Here is a 21,070-nt window from a genome sequence, read left to right as displayed (position 1 = left end):
CAGGGCTGTGGGGAAAGAAGAACCCTTCTCTGCTGGTGGGAGTGTAGACTGGTGCAACTACTGTGGACATCAGTATGGAGATACCTCAAAGAACTAAGACTAGAAGTCCCATTTGACCCAGCTATTCCCTTGCTGGGTATCTTCCCCAAAGAATTAAGAGAATCATACCACAGTGATATATGTGTATCCATGTTCATAGCAGCACAGTTTGTAATAGCTAAAACTTGGAAGCAGCCCAATTGCCCATCATCTGGAGACTGGACAAACAAAATGGGGTTTTTAAAAACTAAAATGGAGTACTACTCAGCCATAAAAAATGAGAAATTGGAGACATTTATAGCTAAATAGATGCACATTGAGATGATACACTTAAGTGAAATAAATAGGACACATGTAAATACCAAATGGTTTCTCTATTTTGAAAAACTGAAAGTGTAAATAAGGGGTAAAAGGTATAATAGATAATGTGAAATAGGAAGAAAAGGGGCAAAGGGGAAGGGGAAGTGGGAGGGGTAGGGGAAAGGAAAGAAGGGAATGGAATTAATATGAAAAAATTAAAAAATGGAAACAAGGTCTTTGCAAATAGGGAGGTATTTGGGGTTGAAGGGAGGTCAGGGGAATGGGGAAAGAATAAGAACCAAGAGAGATTATGTATAGGTGCAAATTTCCAATGATGAATGTCATTATATTGTATACCTAAAATGTACCAATAAAATTAATTTTAAAAACAATATTTAATCACAAGTAAATATATCCACAATTTCTTAATTCCACCTATCATGATACAACTATCCTGTGCACAACCAATAATGGACTAATTTCCTCCCCAAAGACTCAACAATTCCGCATTGTCCAACTCCAAGTGCAAAGTCTCCTCTGAGACTCAAAGCAAATTCTTAGCTGTAAACCTCGAAAATTGAAAAAGCATGCTGCCTATTCCCAATATATAATGGTACTATGCATAGGGTAAACATTCCCTTTTGAATATATATTTCCCTATTACCATTCTCCATGTTAAAGACAGGCAGTGATTTGACCATTATCATTAGATTAATAGCAAAGCTGAGACAGGGGGCAGTGCCAGAAGCCATGTGGTAGAGTGTTTAAGTACAGTGTCTTTGGGGACAAACTGCCTGGGTGAATCCTATATCTACCTCCTCTGAGCTGTGTGACTTTCAAAAAGTTATTGAAAATCCCTAAGTCTCAGTTTCCTTATCTGTGGAATGGGAATGATACATACGTACTTCATCAAATTGTTGGAAATGGGATACTCCATGAGATAGTAATCCCTCAGTAAAGGTCAGTACTATCATAATGACAAAGGTTGCACTATCACTACCTTAACATTTGCATTTGAGACACTCCAATGTTAACTTGCTCCTCAGGTTGGCTCTTGCTAACTACCAACCAAGTAATATTTGTGTGGAAAGAGTGCAGCACCCTGCCTGTGGTCTGTGCAACTACAGTGCCAAGGACACTGCAGAACATGGCCCCACCTGAGTTCCCGAGGGTCAGCTGGGGATGGGTAAGAGTCAGAATATTCACTCACAGAAGTCTTTTTTCTTCTTAACAGATCCCTTAGTTAACACCAGTCATCCCACCAAATTTCTTTTCTCTTATGTGTTTAACTTAACTTTTCCTTGGAATTAAAAACATTTGGGAACCTTAAATGCTGGTGGAATTACTTGAGGATATATACCAGCATTAGTTAATTTCAGTTGTAGGCGTCACTGACAAGTTGACCAGTTAGACAGCAACCCCTGCATCCTGGACACATCTGACTTAAGAACAAGCCACAGTGACAGCACATTTGGGAGGAGGCAAAGAAGTATGGATCTCAAGGGTCAGAGTCAGAAACCCCACCACAACTGGCAGAAAACCAGAATCTCCTTTTCTAAAAAATGTAGATTGTGCTAAGCTTTTTTCTTTTTTTCACAGGGCTTGGGAAATTTTTTTTAAACTTAATTTAATTTTATCCCACCCTCCCTCAAGCCCCCACCCCTCCCTATGTACAAAAGCTTTGTTTCCATTTTTTCCTTCTATTTTTCACTTTTTTTCTTGTCCCTTCCTTCCTTTCTCCCTCTCTCCTCCCTTGTTCCCCTTCCCATTTGAACAATTTCTTCCCATTTACCAACATCCATTATACATCTCAGTCCTTATTTCGGCATTCGGTTTCTCATACCAGAGAAACAATGCAGTACTTAAACGTGTGGCAGATTTATTTCACTTAAGAGTATAGTCTCAAGGTCCAACCATTTAGCTATAAATGTCTGAAGCTCATCCTTCTTTATGGCAGAGTAGGACTCTATTGTATAAAAAAAACCCCACACCTTCTTCATCCATGCGTTGGTTGATGGGCATTTGGGCTGTTTCCAGGATTTAGCTATTACAGACTGTGCTGCTATAAACACGGGTGTGCATATATCGCTATGGTATGATGCTTTTAATTCTTTCGGGAAGATAGCAAGAATAGGAATAGCTGGATCAAATGGAACCTCTAGTTTTAGTTTTTTGAGAAATTTCCACACTGATTTCCACAGGGCTTGGCCCAGTCTACACTCCCACCAGCATCAAAGAAGGGTTCCTTTTTTTCCCCACAGTGCCTCCAGAATTTGTTATTGGTTGATTTCTTGGTAGCACCCATTCTTTCTGGCATGAGATGGAATCTCAGCATTGTTTTAATTTGCAGCCCTTGAATGACTAGTGATGTTGAACATTTTTTCATATATTTATTTGCTGTTTCTAATTCTTTATCTGAGAAATGTCTTTTTATTTCAGATGCCCATTTTTGCATTGGGTCTTTAAATTTGGGGTGTCTGATTTTTTTGAATTCTAGATAATAGTTCTCTAGTTCTTTGAATAGCTGGTAAAATTTTTTTCTCACTCTGTGGCTTGTCTCTTCACTCTGTTGGTGGTTTCTCTGGCTGTGCAAAGCTTTTTAATAAGATGAGGTCCCAGTTGTTGATTCTTTGTAGTATTTCCCGTGTGGTCTGGGTTTTGTTCTGAAGTCTTTGCCTACTCCTATGCCCTCAAGCATTCTACCTATTCTCTCTTCCAGCAGATTGTGTTTCTGTTTTAATATTTAGATCTTTGATCCATTTTGATTTTAGGTTAGTGTACGGTGAAAGATATGGGTCTAGTTTCAATCTTCAGCATGTGGAAAGCCAGTTTTTCCAGCACCATTTATTAAAGAGGCTTTCTTCCAGTGAAGGTGTTAGGGTTCTTTGTCAAAGATAAGGTGGCTGAATATGTCTGGAGTTCTTTCTGCATCCTCTAGTCTGTTCCATTGATCCTCAGGTTTGTTCTTTTGCCAGTATCATGCTGGGGTTTTGTTTTTTTTTTTAATCACCATAGCTTAATTTAAAGGTAGGGATTGTGATAATTCCTGCTTTGCCTTTGTGGCCCAGAATTGCCTTTGCTATTCTAAGTCTCTTCTGGTTCCAAATGAATTTTAGGATTTTTTCCCAATTCTATGAGATATTCTGTTGGGATTTTGATTGGGATTGAGTTGATTCTGTTTAATAATTTTGGATGTATCATCATTTTCACTATATTGGTTCCATTTTCTGATATCCTCTTCAATCTCCTTTTTCAGAGTACTGTGGTTTTCAATATAGAGGTCTTTTACTTTCTTCATTAGATTTATTCCTAGGTATTTTATGTTTTTGGATGCTATTGTGAAAGGGACTTTTTCTCTAATTTCTCTCTCTGTGAGTCTTTTATTTGTGTATGGGAAGGCTATTGACTTTTGTATGCTGACTTTGTATCCAGCTATGAATTTGATTATCAAATCTAAAAGTCTTTTGGTGGAGTTTTTGGGATCTTCTATGTAGAGTATCATGTCATCTGCAAATAATGATAATTTAACTTCTTCCTTTTCTATCCTTATTCCTTTTATTTCTTTCTCTTGTCTAATTGCTCTGGCTAATATTTCCAGAACAATATTGAACAGGAGTGGTGACAGTGGACATTCATGTCTTGTTCCTGATTTTTATAGTGAAAGCTTACAGTTTTTGTCCATTTAATATGATGTTGGCTGTTGGTTTGTCATAGATTGATTTTATCAAATTGAGATAAAGATAATCTATACCAATTTTATGTAGGGTTTTTATCATTAATGGGTGTTGAACCTTGTCAAATGCTTTTTCTGCATCTATTGAGAGGATCATATAGTTTTTGTCCATGGCTCTGTTAATATAGTGTATTACATTTATTGATTTGTGTAACCATCCCTGCATCCCTGGGATGAATCCAACTTGGTCACGCTGTATGATCTTCTTGATGATTTGCTGCAATCTGTTTGCCAGTATCTTATTGAGGATTTTTGCACCTATGTTCATTAGGGAGATTGGCCTATAATTCTCCTTTTTGCTTGGATACTTCTCTGGTTTTGAAATCAGGGTAACGTTTGCTTCCAGAAATTAATTTGGGAGTATTGCTTCCCTTTCAATTTCATTAAAGAGTTTGAGGAGTAGTGGCATTGGGTACTCTCTAAATTTCTTGTAGAATTCAGCAGTGAATCCATCAGAACCAGGGCTTTTCTTTGTTGGTAGTTTTAAAATTACATATTCAATTTCATTGGCTGATGTTGGTTTATTTAGAATTTCTATATCTTCTTGATTCAGTTTTGGTAATTCATATGTACTAGGAATTTGTCCATTTCTTCTGTGTTTTCCATCTTATTGGAATACAGGTTCTTGAAGTAGGTATTGATGATCTTCTGGATCTCTGCAGGATCTGTTGTGATTTCATCCTTTTCATTCCTAATCGCATGGGTTTGAGATTTTTCCTTGCTTTTATTTTGATAAGGCTAAGGGTTTGTTGATTTTATTTAATCTTTCAAAGAACTAACACTTCATTGATTCTTTATATTGTTTTCTTAGCCTCCATTGCATCACTTTCTGCTCTGATTTTTATAATTTCCTCCCTCATATGAGCTTTGGGCTTGACTTGCTCTTCTTTTCCTAGAAGCTTGAAGTTCAACATTAGGTTGTTTATTTGCGCCCACTCTGTTTTCCTGATATGGGAATTCACTGCTATAAATTTCCCTTGTAGGACTGCTTTCATTGCATCCCATAAGTTCTGGTATGCTGTATTGTCATTAATGTTTAATTGTAGAAATTGTCTGATTTCTTCCTCTTCTTCCTCCTCCTCCTCCTCTTCTTCTTCCTTTTTTCCTTCTTCTTCTTCTTTTTTTTTTTGGTACCGGAGATCGAACTCGGGTCCTTGCCCTTGCCAGGCAGGAGGTGGAACCACTGAGCTAAATCCGCACCCCAGTCTGATTTCTTCTTTAATTTCACCTGTGACCCATTGGTTGTTCAGGAGGGTGTTATTTAACTTCCATTTTTATGAAGTTCTTGTGGTTTCTTTTGACATTGATTTCCAATTTCTTTGCACTATGATGTGATAATATGCATGGAATTATTTCAATTCCTTTGCACTTACTTAAGCATTTCTATGAGCTAATACATGGTTTATTTTGATAAAGTCCCATGTGCAGCTGAGAAGAATACATATTCTGATGTTAGGGGGTGGAACACTCTGTAGACATCTACTAAGTCCATTTGTTCAAAAGTTTGGTTCAATTCTTATACTTCATTGTTGATTTTTTGTCTAGTTGATTTGTCTACATGTGACAGTGGGGTATTGAGGTCCCCTATTACAACTGTATTAGTGCATATACGATTTTTCATGTCTGTTAATATTTGTTTTGTACAGTTGGGTGTGCTGCTATTTGAGCATATATATTTAGGATTGTTATCTCTTCCTCTTGGATTGTTCCCTTTACTGAGATATAGTGACCTTTGCCTCTCTTAATAAGTCTTGGTTTGAAATCTACTTTATCTGAAAATAGAATAGCTACCCCTGCTTTTTTCTGGTTTCTTGTCCCATGGAATATTGTTTTCTATCCCTTGACTTTCAGTCTGTTAATTTGTTTTTCAATTCAATGTGTTTCTTGTATGTAGGACACTGTTGGATCTTGCTTCTTGATTCAGTCTACCAGTCTGTTTCGTTATAACTGATATGTATTGTCTTATCTCATCTCTGTCATGTTATTTTCCTGCTGTTGGCTTCCTTCTTGATTCAGTCTGCCAGTCTGTTTCGTTATAACTGATATGTATTGTCTTATCTCATCTCTGTCATGTTATTTTCCTGCTGTTGGCTTCCTTCTTTCATTTTCTGTTTAATTTCTTGCCTTGCCTGGTGGATTCATTCTGCTGGGGTTCATGGAGTTGTAATCTCTTTCTAGAATATCCTTCAGAACACTTTGGAGTGCTGGTTTGGTGGTCATTGGTCATGAATTTCTTCAGGTGTTTTTCTTTTTGGAGTGGAAGTATCTTATTTCTCCACCAATTTTGAAGGATAGTTTTGCAAGGTACATCAGTCTGGGTTGGAAGTTGTTTTCCTTTAGGGCTTGAAATATTTCACTCCAAGCCCTCCTTGACTTGAGAATTTGTGTTGAGAAGTCTGTTGTGATTCTGATGGTCTTTCCTTTATAGGTGGTTTATTTCTTTTCTCTAACAGCTTTTAATATTCTGTTGTTGTGTTGAATTTCTGGAATCTTGACTATTATATGCCTTGGGGAAGATTTTTTTTTGTCATGGCTAATTGGAGTCCTATATGCCTCACTTACCTTTATGTCAAATTATTTTTCCCTGTTTGGGAAGTTTTCTGCCATTACTTCTGAGAACAGTTTTTTGTGTTTTTTTTTAATGTCACTTGCGCTATCTCCTGCTTTTTCATCAACTCCAATCAATCTTGTGTTATTCTTCTTTGCATCATCTAGCAGCTGCTGGATTTATTTCTCATAGTCCCTTGCTATTTTTAAGAAATCTTTCTTTCCATGACCGCTAACCACAATCCTGTCTTCTGTGATATTCTGTCCTCACATTGGCTCATTCTGCTGCATATAATTTCAGTGGAGTTTTTAATCTTCTGAATATCTATTTGAATCTGTTCCATGGATTCCATTTCTTTCCTATGCTGGGGATTCATGTTTTCCATTACATTCCTGAGCTCCTCTTTTTTTTTTTTTTTTCATCTATATCTCATTCTGATCACCATCTCTGTGGTTATCTGGGAAATTATTTCTGCTTTGATTTTTTTCTAGAGCCTCATTCATCTGCTTTGTTACTTCTGCTGTTACCACTTCAGAGAGTCCAGGTGGGTGGCTTTCAGATTTTTCCACTTCATTACCCCCAGGGTTTGCCTTTGGTGAGCTAAAAGTCTGTGGGAGTTGCATCTTGTTTAAGTGTCTTCTCATTTTCTATTTTTTTAAAGTTTGATTCCTGAGTTGATGCTTGTGAATTGTAAATTGTCGAGTAGCTTTATTGCCAGTATTCAGAACCTTTAGGGAATGACTACTTCTCAGAAGCATCTTCCAGGTATAGCTAGCTTTTGGGTTTTGAGTCTGCTGCATGATCCTACCTCTTCAATTTATTGGGGATGAGAAGTTTCTGCCTACTTGGCCCAGCTGCCAGTTCTTTGATACTGGCCTATAGGTTTTTTTTTTTTTTTTTTAGATTTGTAGGCAATCTCCATCTTGGTATACCAGGCGGAACAACTGATTAGCACAATTATGTCACCTTGGCTAAAGTAGTACAATCAACAATAACAATAGCATCAAATACAGACCAGAAAATGACAAATTGTAGCCTTTAATGTGGTTTTTTTACCCTTAGGGGAGAAGATTTAAAAGGGGTTAGGAAGTGAAAAAATAGAAATAGAAGAAGAAGAGATCAGAAGCAAGGCTGGAGGACAATCTTTAGGAGACTGATGAAGACAATTGGGAAAGAGAAAAGGAAAAAATAAAAACAAAGGCAGAGAAGAACAACAACAAAAAACTAGACACTGTGTTCAAACAATCAAGAAAAAACTAAACTAAACAAAACAAGAATTAGAAAGGAGGAAAAACAGAAAGAAAAAAGAAAAAGAGAAAAAAGATTTAAAAACCCAAAACATCCAATTCAAGGTTTGTCTCTGCTGTCACTGTTAGGTAATGTGGGCAAACAGAATTCAGAGCCAAATTGATTAATCCCAGCAAGCTTCCCGGTGGGGTAGTGGATAATCCCATCCAGCCTGCCCCTTTAGTTCTTCTGAAGTTCATGCCGGTTTCTGGCTCTGAGGCTGGAACCGGGTTCTTTGAGGCTACAACAATCTCTTTGTCTCCTGCCAGCTTGAACTCCACTTCCTGACCTCCTGCTGATTTGAACTCAGCACCCACACCAAGGCACTGGAAGCCACTAGATGGAGTCGGGCTATAGCTGTTCTGAGTTCCAAGCTTAGTTTTCCCCTCTCCAAGATGGCTACCAGCCAATTACCCTCTCCTAGGTGAGGTCTGGATCCAGATAACTCACCAGCTGCTGCAGTCCAGTTTGTCCACTGCTCTGTTCCATTGGTGTGTTTCTCTGTGGAGGCCTCTGAGGCTGTCAGCAGTTACTGTGTGTCTGCAGGTTTGGCCCTTGGTTGCCTCTTGGGAGAGAGAGCTGGTTGGTACCTCCCTCCTCTTCATTAAAGTCCCTCTATTCACTCTCTCTGTAAACTTCATTTCTCACCTCAGATCCTTCCTGGGTCCAGGGAACCCACTTCCCTCCTCCTTCTCCTTCTTGTGCTGCTGTATTCCAGCGTAAGGACACCAAATCTCAGAGAAGCTCTTTCTCTGCTGCTCGCCATTCTGCCAACTTAGGGGAATATTTTCAATATTAAGAAAGATTTATTTTATTTATCCAAATAAGTACTTTAAAATGAAGACCAGACACCTATAATTCCAGCACTCGGGAGGCTGAGGCAGGAGGATTGCCGTGAGTTCAAGGCCAGCTGGGCCACACAGTGAGTTCAAGGCCAGCCTGAACTCTATAGTGAGACCCTGTCTTAAAAAAGAAAAGTGAAGACCAGTTTAGTATCTCAGCCCATTTGAAGTGCTTTGTAGCTGAATGTGGTATGAGATTGAGTGTGAGGTCACATGAAGAACCACAACCATTCTGCCTAGGACAGAGGTGCAGCACAAAATTAAAACATCCATCAAGTCTTATTTTCTTCTTCCTCCTCTTCTTCCTCCCCTTCTCTCCTTCTTTAATAAAATCAGCTTATATGAAATGATCAAAGTGAATAACTACTAAACCTCCCTTTTCCCTCATAAGCAAAACAACAAAATTCAATGATCCAAGTAAACTAAAGGAGTAAATTTCTTCTTGCTCAATAAGTACAATGCTTTGATTTAAAAATTATGATTTCCTATCATAATTTGAGGATAGAAATTTTTCTTTCCAACATAACTTCACATATATTCAAGAAAACCTCAAGTTGTAACTGGATTTTTTACATTCTCAGTAACTGACCAAATTGTGGCTGAAGGCTTAATTAGCCTTACTTGAGGTTTGGTCCTGGCTAAAGGTGTGTGTGGTGGGATGTAATTGTAGAATGGACATGACATCTTACAGGAAATACTTGGGAATACTCCAAGACCTCAAAATGAATGAAATGGGCAATGGGGAACCCTGCTCTACTTTGCTGAAAAAAGAGGAAGAAAAGAATCTACACTGGGACAAATTGATTCACCATGGTGAAGGCAATGGGGCATGGAGGATGGATAGCAGCTCTTTTCTGGCATGAAGGCCACTGCACCCCAGGCAGTCCCTACACAGCTTCAGGAGTGTAGACATGCTTATGACCTTACACATCAGATCTGGAGGCCAGACAAGGGTTTGTGGTGTGTTGTAGGCAGCTGAGAGTTGATGAGTCCAACTATGGTGTATCCACCTATGTAGCCACGCTCCTCTGTTGAACACACAGGCTCTCTGAACAATGCTGTTGGAGCATTTCTCTCTCTCTTTTTCCTCTCTCTCTCTTTCTCTCTTTCTTTCTCCTTCCTTCTTTCCTTCCTTCCTTCTTTCCTTCCCTCCTTCCTTCCTTCCTTTTGTCTTTTTGTCCAAAGTCCATTTGCTCTGTCTGATCATCACTATCTTACAAGCCCTCACTGCTGCAGGACTAGGACAAAGAGATGATGTTACAGTCTGGTTTCTATGGCAACAGGGGAGGGGGAATGAAGACTGAGATGTTGGAAACACCCATGCTGACAACTGTGACATAATTCAGGTTATTACAGGGACATAACTACTAAAGAAGAACAGGTGTCATTACCTTTCAGCTCATGTCAACAAAAGCTGCACTGCACATTTCTCTTAGCTGAGCTGCTAAGAGGAAGGAAACACCAACACCAACACACAAACACACACAGAGGCTTCGTTTTCTGCATGTAAAATGTGTGTGTTCTTTAAAAGCCAGTGGTTGGCTGGTTTTCCGGACATGATGTGGTCGAAGCTGTCATCGTAATAGAAATTCATTGCTGTAGCTATGGTAAATCGAGTGTTCTGCCTGTGCTGAATGCATTAGTCTAATGAGATGTTTGCAGCCAGAGAGCAGGGCTGCTGGAGACTAACAGTGAGCTACTAGCACCCGGCAGAAGACAGCTTTTGCAATACTCGGTTCGCATGTGCCAAAAGTCATCTGTCTTCTGAGCCAGCACTCTCCGTCTGGTCAGCACCCTGATCAGGGCCATGGTGAGCAAGCTGTAGGTAAGGCAGGTGCGCAATTGGACGGTGTGCCGTTGACTGGGGTCCTTCTCTTTGAACTGTCAGTGTGACAGGCTACTTGGTGTAGTTTTTGGGGGTCACATACATACCTCTAAGGCAATGCATGAGTGTCCTGCTCCATGCCCATGAGCCCAGCAGTTCCTCCTGTGCAAGTACAAGATTTGATTTCTTCACCCACACTCAGGACACTAGCACAAAACTAAACAGATCATACATTTTGGATATATAATATATACACATTCACTGCTCCTTAACTCTGGATTGAAATACATAAAAACTGTTTTTTTTTCCAAATGTGAACTCAGATAACGGGCTAGCATTTTTCCACAGTAATTTTGCTTTGCTTTTTTTTTAAATTGGAAATTATAGTATGTCTTGGGGTGAAAATATTTACCTAAAATTTGATTGTTAAACATTATGAACATGTCAAAATATTGATTTTTGATTGAATTTTATTTTGAATATCTCAGGTGAAATATTTCTCATCTTTGTGCTGGTTGCTGGATTTAATTAGTGGGTGGTGGGGAGAGGCAAAAACCTGGGGACTGTGGAGTGTTAAGAAGTTTTTCCAAGTTCAAACACAGAGTCTCCTCATTCCCAGGTAGAGCGCTGCATGATGGAACCAGCTTCCGCTCATCCCTCTGCAGCTGGCCGTGGCCTCTCTGGGTCACTTGTGGGTGGGGACAGGACAAGTGAATGAGGGCAGGGTGCAGGCTGTGTGGAGCGAGTCAGGCTGGTGCTCCACTCGATGTTCTTTCCACTGTCTGGAACAGCAAGGGAGAAGTGGCTTGTGTTGTATACAGATTCTACCATAGTTCTTAAAGGGGTTGGACCATCAAGAGCTTTCTGAGACAGTGGCTTTTGGGTTGGTCATAGGCACTGTGCTATGAGACAGCTACGAGACCATGTAATCTAGATGCTTCAGAATTGAGGCGTTCATTTGTTTGCTCTGCGTTTTCTTCCTTTCTCATCTGTGGAACCCTCTCTGAAGAGTGAGGGGCATAGTTGCTTCTTTTTTTGAGACTTTGTTTTTCTTAAAGTAGGATATGTGGAGTGAAGCAGAAAAATAATTACACAGGTATTCATTGTGTGGTAAACTGTCTAGCGGGTACAGCATTTGTGGAGCATTTTTTGTGTTGCTTGGTGGGACCAGCTTGAAAATGTGATAGGGGACTGGAACAACAGCAGCTGGATAAAGACAACCTAGAAAAACAGTACTGAAATAATATTCAAATAAAAAATACTCAAAATAAAAATACTCAAATAAAATGTAGAGGAACTTGTTTGGTTGCTTCAAAATCTACCTTTTAAATATATTTGTGACATATTTTTTTAAAACATGAGTGTCCTTTTTTTTAACTCATAAAATTGTGTATGTGGAGGAGCTCTGGTTTAGTTTTATAAATTTATTGGTCTGCTTGATTTGTGAAATTCTTTTAAAAAGCACAGATCCTATAAAAACCCAGTTGTTCTATGTTTAAAATGTTTATATTTCTCCTGTGTCACCAAAATTACTTTTGTTTGCTGGCAAAGAGAAAGAAAGAAAAAAAGAAAGAAACAGTAATAGGAAGACAAGAAAACAAGAAGAGAAATGAGCACATTGTGCCCGTCCTGTTTTTGCTCTAAGTGGTGATTTCAGCAGGAGAAGCCTGAAACCCACAGAAACAGTTTCACTTTCTGGTTTTGGGTCCTAGGGGGTGAAGGTCCCAGGCTCTCCACGAGTACCAGGTAAGCTGAGCACAGATGCTGCCAGGAAGCAAGCCAGCTTCAAATTCTGCCACCCTGCTGTCAGAACTTCTATCCTGAGAATTTTTAAAGTAATGACTTTTTAAATGTTCAATAATATTTGTTTATGATAAAAATTTGAGCCATAACCCCAAAGGAAAAAGACAGAAGTATTGCATTTTAAAAACTCTTAACTGGTCAGAAAAATCACAACTGGACTGTCTAAATCTCTAGTTACTTGGTGGCATCTTTATTTACTTATTTTTAAACTCACTTTTGTATCTTGATTACTTAACTTTGACAAGTTTAAGGAAACACTCTGAAATCATAACTAGAAGTGCCCCAAGAGGAATAACCTTTGTAGACATAAATCTAGGAAGTTAAATTTTAGTGTTTCATACTACAGGTCTGTTTACAATTTGTGTGACTCCAGAGGACATCACGCCTGTGCACACACACATGCACACACACGCACACACACACACCCTTCATGTCATGCACTTCAGAACAACAGTTGGGCCGGGCAGAGGTGGTGTCTGAGGCTCAGACTCGCACCCGGGGGCCCTGGTAGAGTTCCTTGGAACACTTTTTTCTCCCCAAGTTGGTGCCCCTGGAAGCCTCAGCACTGCGGGGACCCAGGTAGCTGGACTGTGCTCCCTTTGCACACGTCCTGGAAACAGCCAGAAGGAACACTGCCCCTCCTCGGGCTGAGGGCTTTAGGTTTCAAGCACTTCTAGTCATTCTTCTACTGACCCTCAGATTTTATTTGGGCCTGAAGGGGGAAAGGAGATGAAGAGACCCTCTTCCAATGTAGTCATCAAGGAGCATGAAAACCTGGTCTAACGCTCTGGGGATGACATTTGAAATGAAAGCAGTTCCCTCTGGGGTGAACACACAAGCTTCTTTTTATTGGTGGGTAAATTTGACCTTTCTAAGAGACAGCTTTTTAAAAATGCTCCCTTGGACATTTTACTTCTTAATTCTGCCATCTCCCAAAAGGATAGTTTTAAGGTTTACACGTTTTTTATATTTCTGTCGCTTTCAAAGACAGACAGGTGAGAAAGGATGAGGGGAATTAAAAACAGGCCCTGGGGGAAAAATCAAATGGTTGGGTGCAAATATAATATGACAAAAGCCACCAGGGTGCCTAATAAATTACTCTAAATTTTAATTGAGTCACAAACACCACACCACAAGCTTTAAAGATTACCCCTTTATCAATAAGGCGATAATTAACTTTCTCTGGAATTAACAATTCTTTGAGCCCTGGGCAGTATGCAGCCTGGTAAATTCTCTGGGATGCTGCCAATTTTTAACAATTGGCCTTTTGGCAAACCTAGTGGATTTTAATTCAAATATCTATTGTGACATTTTCTGATGTGATTCAAAGACCATTAAGATCACCCAAATCCTAAAATTTCTGAGATGGAAAGAGTAGTTCAGAACGTTTGGATCGCATTCAATTCTGTCACTTTCTCTTCATTTTTCCTTTTCTACCTTTCACCCTCTAAGCCTCTGCCTGTTTAAGCAAGAGCAAGGCCCTATCTCTGCTCTGAATCTCTGCAGGACTCTGCTTAAATCGAGGGCAAAGCCTGTGTTTCTTGCTGCGCCCACACCAAGATGGCGAGGCTTGACTGCCAGCCCATGGTGTTTGAAGTGCTTCTCACTGTTGATGGTTTCATCTTGGTTTCCGTTCTGGCAAATGTTTGTTCCCTCTCATTTCTCAGACTCTCACTCGAGGTATGTTAGGCTGAGACCAGAAGCAGGGGATCTGGGGTGGAAGGGCCAAGCAGGATGCACCCAGCCCGGGGAGTTGGGAATTTAGCTTACTCTAATTTGCGCAGAGTAATACCCGCAGACGAAAAGAAGCCCTTGGCATTTCAGAGAAGCATGTGCTACAGCCCTCTCAGACACATGCGCGCGTACACACACACATGCTTCCTGGTGCTGCTGGTCACCGATGGGTATCTTTGGAGGCAGCCTTACAGCCACACTAGCTGGAAGATGGGTGGAAATAGATGCAAATCACCCCCAGAAGTTACTGGAGCCTTTGATGCTAGTGTGGTTGGACTCCTGCTTCTGGCAGCTGGGATACTTGGCCAAGACAGGGTGCCAGTGACCAGTCTTCCTGCTGGTGCGGGGGGCAGTTCTGACAGACACGAGAACATCCTTGCCTTTGGGTGAGCAGAGGCCAACATGTGGGCACTGTGGAAAAAAATCAGCTCTTGCAGCCAGGAGGGGCCCTGCTTTGCCACCACCAAGAAGCTACGACACCTCTTGCTCCTTGGGATGACCACTGCTCCACTACTAGCTGAGGGCAGAACAGAATTTAACATCCTGTGCCAGGCCTTACTTTGTATTAAGCTGAAAAGTCATTCCACAGAGCCCACATGACTCCCTGATTGTGGGAATATATTCTCCAGTCCCCAGTGCAGGCTTCCCTGGGATGTGGCTTGGAGCGGTTGTAATCAGTCATGTTTTACAGAGAATCTGGCCATGTAAAACCTTCTAAACTTTCCTTCATTCTCCAACAAACTCAGGTGAGATTTTTGTTTGTGAAGGGACAGATGTGCCTGCCTTCCCTCCCTTCCTTCCTTTCGTCTTTCTTTCTGGCAGCTGTATTTATTGATCAGATAAACAGGACTTGGATCCATGTTGCTGATTTTGGGAATGACTGCACATTCCGGCAGCTGGGGTGCTGGACTTTTTTTTTTTTTTGTACTGGGGATTGAACTCAGGACCTTGCACTTTTGAGGCCTGGCTTTTGAGGAAGGCCAAAGCAGTGGTCTTGCTCTGCCCAGCCGGTACACAACACAGAAGTAGAGTGGACTTGGCTGTCATGAGGACATGAACATGCTAAGGCAAAACACTGTTGATGTTGTGCTTTAAAGTCAGTGATGTCTGCTGAGCCCGTGATGGTGACTCAACTTCTGGGAGCTGCAATTTGATATTTGATAACAAAAGACTTTGCCCTTTTTCTCTTCCTGTGCTGATTATTATATAGCAAAAGCACTCATTCTCCTGAATGAAATAGAAACATATGGCTGGAAAGTAACCCTGAAGTAATGTACAGTCTCTGCTAAATTTGGGGACAGAGGTTGAGTTGGGCAAAGCAAAAAATTCCCTTAGTTGGACCTAAGTCCAGCAGGGGAAAATGGCACTGAGGAAAGAGGTACTGGAACAAAATCCAGAGGAGGGAGACTTCCCTTCTCGTTTCCAGTAAGTACCATTGCTCACCCTCGTGTGCTTGTTGGTACAGTTTAGGAAAGATTTACAATAGCTATGGCACTCAGCCTAAAGACCTTGTGAGCGCTTTCCCTTTCTCTTTTGTCCACAGGTCATTCTGGGACATTATTGGTCTGATGAGGAAACCAGGGTTGAACAGAAGCAGTGTTTTCCCCTGGTGTCCAGAGCCAGGCCCTGGGCCCTTGCATCAGCCTGTGTGTCCTCAGAGTGGCTGTGTCTAGTCTGCTGCGGCTGTAGCCTTCCACCCGGCCTGGGCTGCCCACAGAAGCAGGTACAGTTTTGACAGGCATCCTTGGCCTGGGTGAATGAGGAAAGGCAGGATCGAAGAGAAAAAGCATGAAATGAAGGCCAGCTCCAAGGCCTTCATGCCTCTGGTTTGGAGACAGGATGTGGAGGTTGTGTAACTCAGTTTCTTTGGGCCATTTCTAAGCTACTGCAGTAGTACTATGAGAATAATTCTTATTTTTTTATGGCCTTCCAAAAAAGATGCCAGTCTCTTTCCCTCACAGTTATTTAGGGCCTAGTGCCTTCATTATTGGGAAATTGTGGTGATATCAAGACTTTATCAAATAATCAGCTACTAAAATAATGCTGTTTATTTCAAGGAGAATTAACTTTAAAATGTTCCATGAGTCACTGGGCATATTGATCAGTAAGGAGCCCCACTGTGGGAGCAGATTTCTGTCAATTTTCAGAGGTGAGAAGCTTGTGTTCATCGGTTAGATTTTACCAAGTTTGGTTCTGGTGTTGCCATTGTTATCTGTGCTAGAGGAATTTGCCTTGAGATTTAGGGGTCCATCCAGCAGTCATCTGTGTGTTGCCCCTTGTATTGGCATCTTCTGTCAGATGCCAAAATGTGCCTGAGCATATTTGAGTATATCATTTTTAAGACCTTTTTTGCAAAAAAAAGCAAGTAAAAAGTTGTACGTAACTATATATATTTTGGTGTACAAAATACAAAGCATATGCATGTTGAGGAAAAATCTGTTCTGCCTCAAATCATTACCCGCAGTGTGAAAAAATAGTTGTTCTTTTAGTGTTTGTAACATAAAGAGGGAAAACACTATGGTAGGGTTATGTTGATGCCTGATGTGGAAATGGTTAATTGGCCCCACAATTAGAAGTTGTACAAGTCTGTGTTGCCTTAGTGAGACTGAGTAAGTATAAACTCTCTTCAGGGATGTGAAGTTGGAAACTCAACTTGGGGTGTGATGTGTGCAAGAATGTGTTGGGGCCCGGGGTCCGAGGTGGCACAAAGGACTGCTTTTTACTGGTTGCCCTCCCTTTTAGCTAAAAGTCGCTTGACATGAATCCAGTAAAGACTAAAGCAAATAAAAGAGTTTTGATAGCAAAGTAGGAAGAAAACAAACCATTCAGAAAGGTTTGTTTCATACACCTTTCCCTGGAAGTAGTTCAAATCTCTGTTCAGATAAAATGCTAATATGTTGAATTCTTAGTATCTGGCTTGAGACCAGGGTAACTTGGAATGAAATAGAAGTGTGATAATTTAAAATACATATATATATATATATTTTTTTTTTTTTCTGGACATAGGTCAGGTTGTTTATGACTATATTTGACATTTGCATTCCTGAAGAGATAAAAAATTCTATAGGACCAAAGGCCTAGCTGGTCCTTCTAGTTCTGGCAGTGAACATAGTGAATTACCTTTCTTCCCAGACAAGGCTAAGGAAACCTAGGCCACCCTTTGGATGAGATTCCCTGCATTCTGTTTGTGTGCTTTGTGCACTTCCTAGCGGGGATTTTCTTTCTCATTCCTGGAAATACAGATTTAGGACAGGGTAAGGAGAATTTATATGGGAACCATGAATCCACTTAAGTCCCAACCGTTTTCTAGCCATCTCACTCCCCTGTAGAAACTAGGAGGTTAAAATAGTAACCAAAATAAAGAGCTTGAGGGAAAAGCATACTATAGTTGAAGAAAATTAAAAGCAAAGACCTACACTCTGAGCAGGAGGCTGTAGGCAGCTCTCAGACTCCTGGACTGAATGGATTTGAAGGCCTTCTTAAAGAGCAGCAAGATGCAGACCCTTTCCTGGGTCTGCACCTCTCCTCCCATTCATTAGGATGCTCTAGTTGTTAGCAAGGGCATCTTTTCCCTCCAGCACTTTCCCTAACTTCCTTCTCTAGTAACTCCTTCTCCTTCTGGGGGCCCACTTTTGTCCTCAGAGCTGCACGGAATACATGTCAAGGGAACTGCATGGATTCCAATTCCAAATTGGAATTGGCTGCTAGGGTTACCCTGAGCTAATACTGGGAACCCCTGTTCTTCCTAGAACCTCTTTTCCTTCTTGATGATGAATTTCCTTGTCAGTCCCACTGCTGAGTGGTTAAAAGGAAATGGACTATTTAAAAGTGCTTAGTAAACCATAAGTTTACTTATGTCAGTTATGCTGTCTGTGCCCAACGTTGCACCAGCTAAAACATCACCAGTACATTTCCTGAAGCCTCTCTGTGGGGGAGAAGGATACACAGATGGTAATAAACCCACACTTCTATTTCCTGAGCATCAGATGCTCCACTAAAGGTGCTCAGCTTCCTCATTTTGTTTAACCTACAGTACATTGAAGTCAACATGGGAGGGCTATTTTTATCTTCGTTACACATATAGGGAAACTGAGGCTTCTCTTAAATAGTTTGCTGAGGGCCACATGGCCATATGTAGGTCACAGTGTCTCTTCGCCAGTTTGAGAAGTGGGTTGGGGACTTCACCTGTGAGGGCTGAGGAGAAAGAGCCCTTTCATGACTGGGAGCCAGCTGCTCCTGCTCAGTCAGGCTGGAATGTTCCAGGTCAAGCAAGTTCCAGGAAGGAAACAATTCCCTGGTGTTTCCCCTTGGAAAGGCAGTTTCAGTCCACAGCAAATTTCTTTTAAAGTGGTGGCCTTTCAGTCCTGTCAGATTCAACCTCTCTTTATTACAAATACTTTTAACACCCTCTTTACAATCCTGAGGTGAAATTCCCAGCCAATATAATCCACCTATACCCATAATTTAAGAAAAATTAATATAAGATCATAAATGAAATATAAGAAGAAACAAAGGCAAAGTAACGCACAATGCCTTCCGGTGTCAGCACCCGCTCTGGATGACAGACGGAAGTGGCAGATGCTGACCTGGCTCCCAAAGCCTCCATGTGGCCACTCCTCCAGTGCAGTAGAAAACTGATGACATGAGCTGCCACTGCTTCTGGTGACTTGAGTTTCCAAAAAGATAAACAACTCTTGGAATTCAGAAAAAATAAAGATCAGTCTTCTCACAATCTAGGCTCTAATTGCATTCTTGGAAACAAAGTATCTATTAAAATGGAGCTGAAATGCCTTGCAGTGGTTCAGATAGATTTTAGTGTGGTTCCTAGAGCTTCTTGAACTGGAAGTTTGGTCTCTAGATGCTGGTGTTAGATGACAGAATCTCTAAGATGGGGCCTAGTGCAAGGTAATTCAGCCAGTAGGGGTACTGCTCTTGGGAAGGATTACTGTAATTCTTTTGGGATCCCATTTAGTACTTGAGAGAACACACTGCTATAAAAAGAGCAAGCCTAGCCCCCTGAATCTCTTGGGCTTCTGTCTTGTTGTCTCTCTTGCCCACACATGGTCCCATGCCATGTGTGGTTTAGCCAGAGAGCCCTCATTAGAGTGTTTATCTGAACAGATGAGGCTATTCAATCTTGGACTTTAAGCCTTCAAAACTGAGTTAAATAAACTGCTTTTCTTTATAAAGTACCCAGCTTCAAGTATTTTGTTGTAGCAACTGAAAATAGATTAGGAGATATTTTATGTTTGTATGTAAAATGAAGCGATTCCTATCTTCAGAAAAGTGAGGTTTGTCTATATGGCAAGACAGTGCTTTATTGTAGGAGACTTCTCCATCCATCACAGGACATCCAGCATCCCTGGTCTCTGCCTTCTTAGGGCCAGTAAACTCACTCTGCCTCCACTGCTGTATCACATAAAACCATCACCAATGTGTTTCCCAAAAGCCTCTCTGTTGACAATGCTGTCACCATCCCTGACCACTGATTCAGAGCAAGCCACCCTGCCATTCATTTTCCTCTCTTCCACTTCCCAAATACCTGATTAATTATGGAGCCCTGGGCCACCACATAAAAATACCACTGCTTAGAGGCTGCTATGCTTTGAGAAGCCAAAGCCACGGGAAGAGGTCCTGGAGGATGGGCAGAGAGAGAGAGAAAGACATGCAGGGAAAGAATCCATCTTGAAAATGGGCCCTCCAGCCCCATTCACCCCAGTAGGTGCCACATGGGTACCAAACTGCCTCACTGAACTTTTCCTAAACCCCTGACCCACATACCCATGAGATACGATAAGCCACAAAGTTTAGAGTACTTTTAATGTAGCAACTGATAGTCATGACACATAGTAATGGCATTCTTTTTGTCTTGTGTATTATTTTTGATGCTTAAGAAAGAAGGATCTTGCCACCTAAAATGGAAGGTTAGATTCACTATAAGATATAGTTGACCTCCATTTGATAAGGTTTGGAATGAGAGACAGAAGTTGGGCTGCATGATCATGCTGCAAATTATCCCCATCTCTACTGTCACAGTGTGCACAGTTACCATCCGAAGTGTGCATTTTCTGGGGAACTATTATTTTAATAAGAATGTATTTAATTTATAGGTACTATGCATTTATATATTTAATAAGATACATGTGATTGGAATTTATGAGTGTGACAAAAGTTCATTAAAAATGTTTTTATTGGGGCCGGGGATTTAGCTCAGTGGTGCCGCCACCTGCCTTGCAAGTGCAAGATCCTGAGTTAGATGCTCGGTACCAAAATAAATAAACAAACAAACAAACAAATAAATTTTTAAAAATGTTTTTATCTGGGTGTGGTAGCTCATGCTGGTAGTCCCAGCACTCAGGTGGCAGGGGGATGGCTCAAGCCCAGGAGTTCAATATCAGACTGGGCAACATAGTTTGACACCCCCAAAGTATTTAAATAGGCCACATAAGATTTAGCAAATATTAAACATATCATTCAGGAGGTATATTAGACAGAGTTCTCCAGAGAAACAGAACCAATAGGCTATGTGTACACATATGTTTCAGAGATCTATTTGAAGGAGTGGGGCCATGTGATTATGGAGACTGAAGAGCCTCATGATCTACAGTTGACCAACTGTATGCCTGAGAGAGCCTATGAATCAGTTCCAGTCCAAAAGCCAGCAGGTTTGAGACCCAGAGGAGCTGATGTTTCAGGATGAGTCTAAAGATAGGTGGGGGGAGGGGCAAAAATCAGTGTCTCAGCTAGAAAGAACCTGGGCAAGTGGAGCTGCCTCTGACTCGAGGGCGAGTCTTTGTGTTCTTCTCAGGCCTTCAGTGGCATGGATGAGGTCTGCTTGCACTGGGAGGGACAATCTGCTTTACTCAGTCTGGTGAGTCAAATGCCATTCTCATTCACAAACACACCAGATTAATGTTTGGCCAAATATCTGGGCACCTGTGGCTCAGCAAAGGTGACAC

The 21,070-nt window shown here is 41.0% G+C and overlaps 1 protein-coding gene across 4 annotated transcripts in view; it reads left to right on the top strand.

Moving 5' to 3' along the window:
• Nucleotides 1-10,330: 10,330 nt before the first annotated feature.
• The window catches only part of Scml4 (Scm polycomb group protein like 4), a 112,488-nt gene continuing 101,748 nt past the window's right edge, over nucleotides 10,331-21,070 (top strand). Inside the window, exon 1 of one of the 4 annotated variants that reach the window (XM_004855429.3) lies at nucleotides 10,331-10,574. The gene's annotated coding sequence lies outside the window, so the exon portion shown is untranslated. The remainder of the gene's footprint in view (nucleotides 10,575-21,070) is intronic. The other 3 variants (XM_021236868.2, XM_087208719.1, XM_087208720.1) reach the window with 3 other exon arrangements.

Source organism: Heterocephalus glaber, unplaced genomic scaffold (genome assembly GCF_053883595.1).
Source record: "Heterocephalus glaber isolate CG9 unplaced genomic scaffold, H.glaber_assembly_v1.0 deba00000942, whole genome shotgun sequence".
NCBI classification, from domain to species: domain Eukaryota; kingdom Metazoa; phylum Chordata; class Mammalia; order Rodentia; family Bathyergidae; genus Heterocephalus; species Heterocephalus glaber.
Note: the sequence above shows the minus strand (reverse complement) of the source record. Positions and strands in the feature narration are given on the sequence as shown.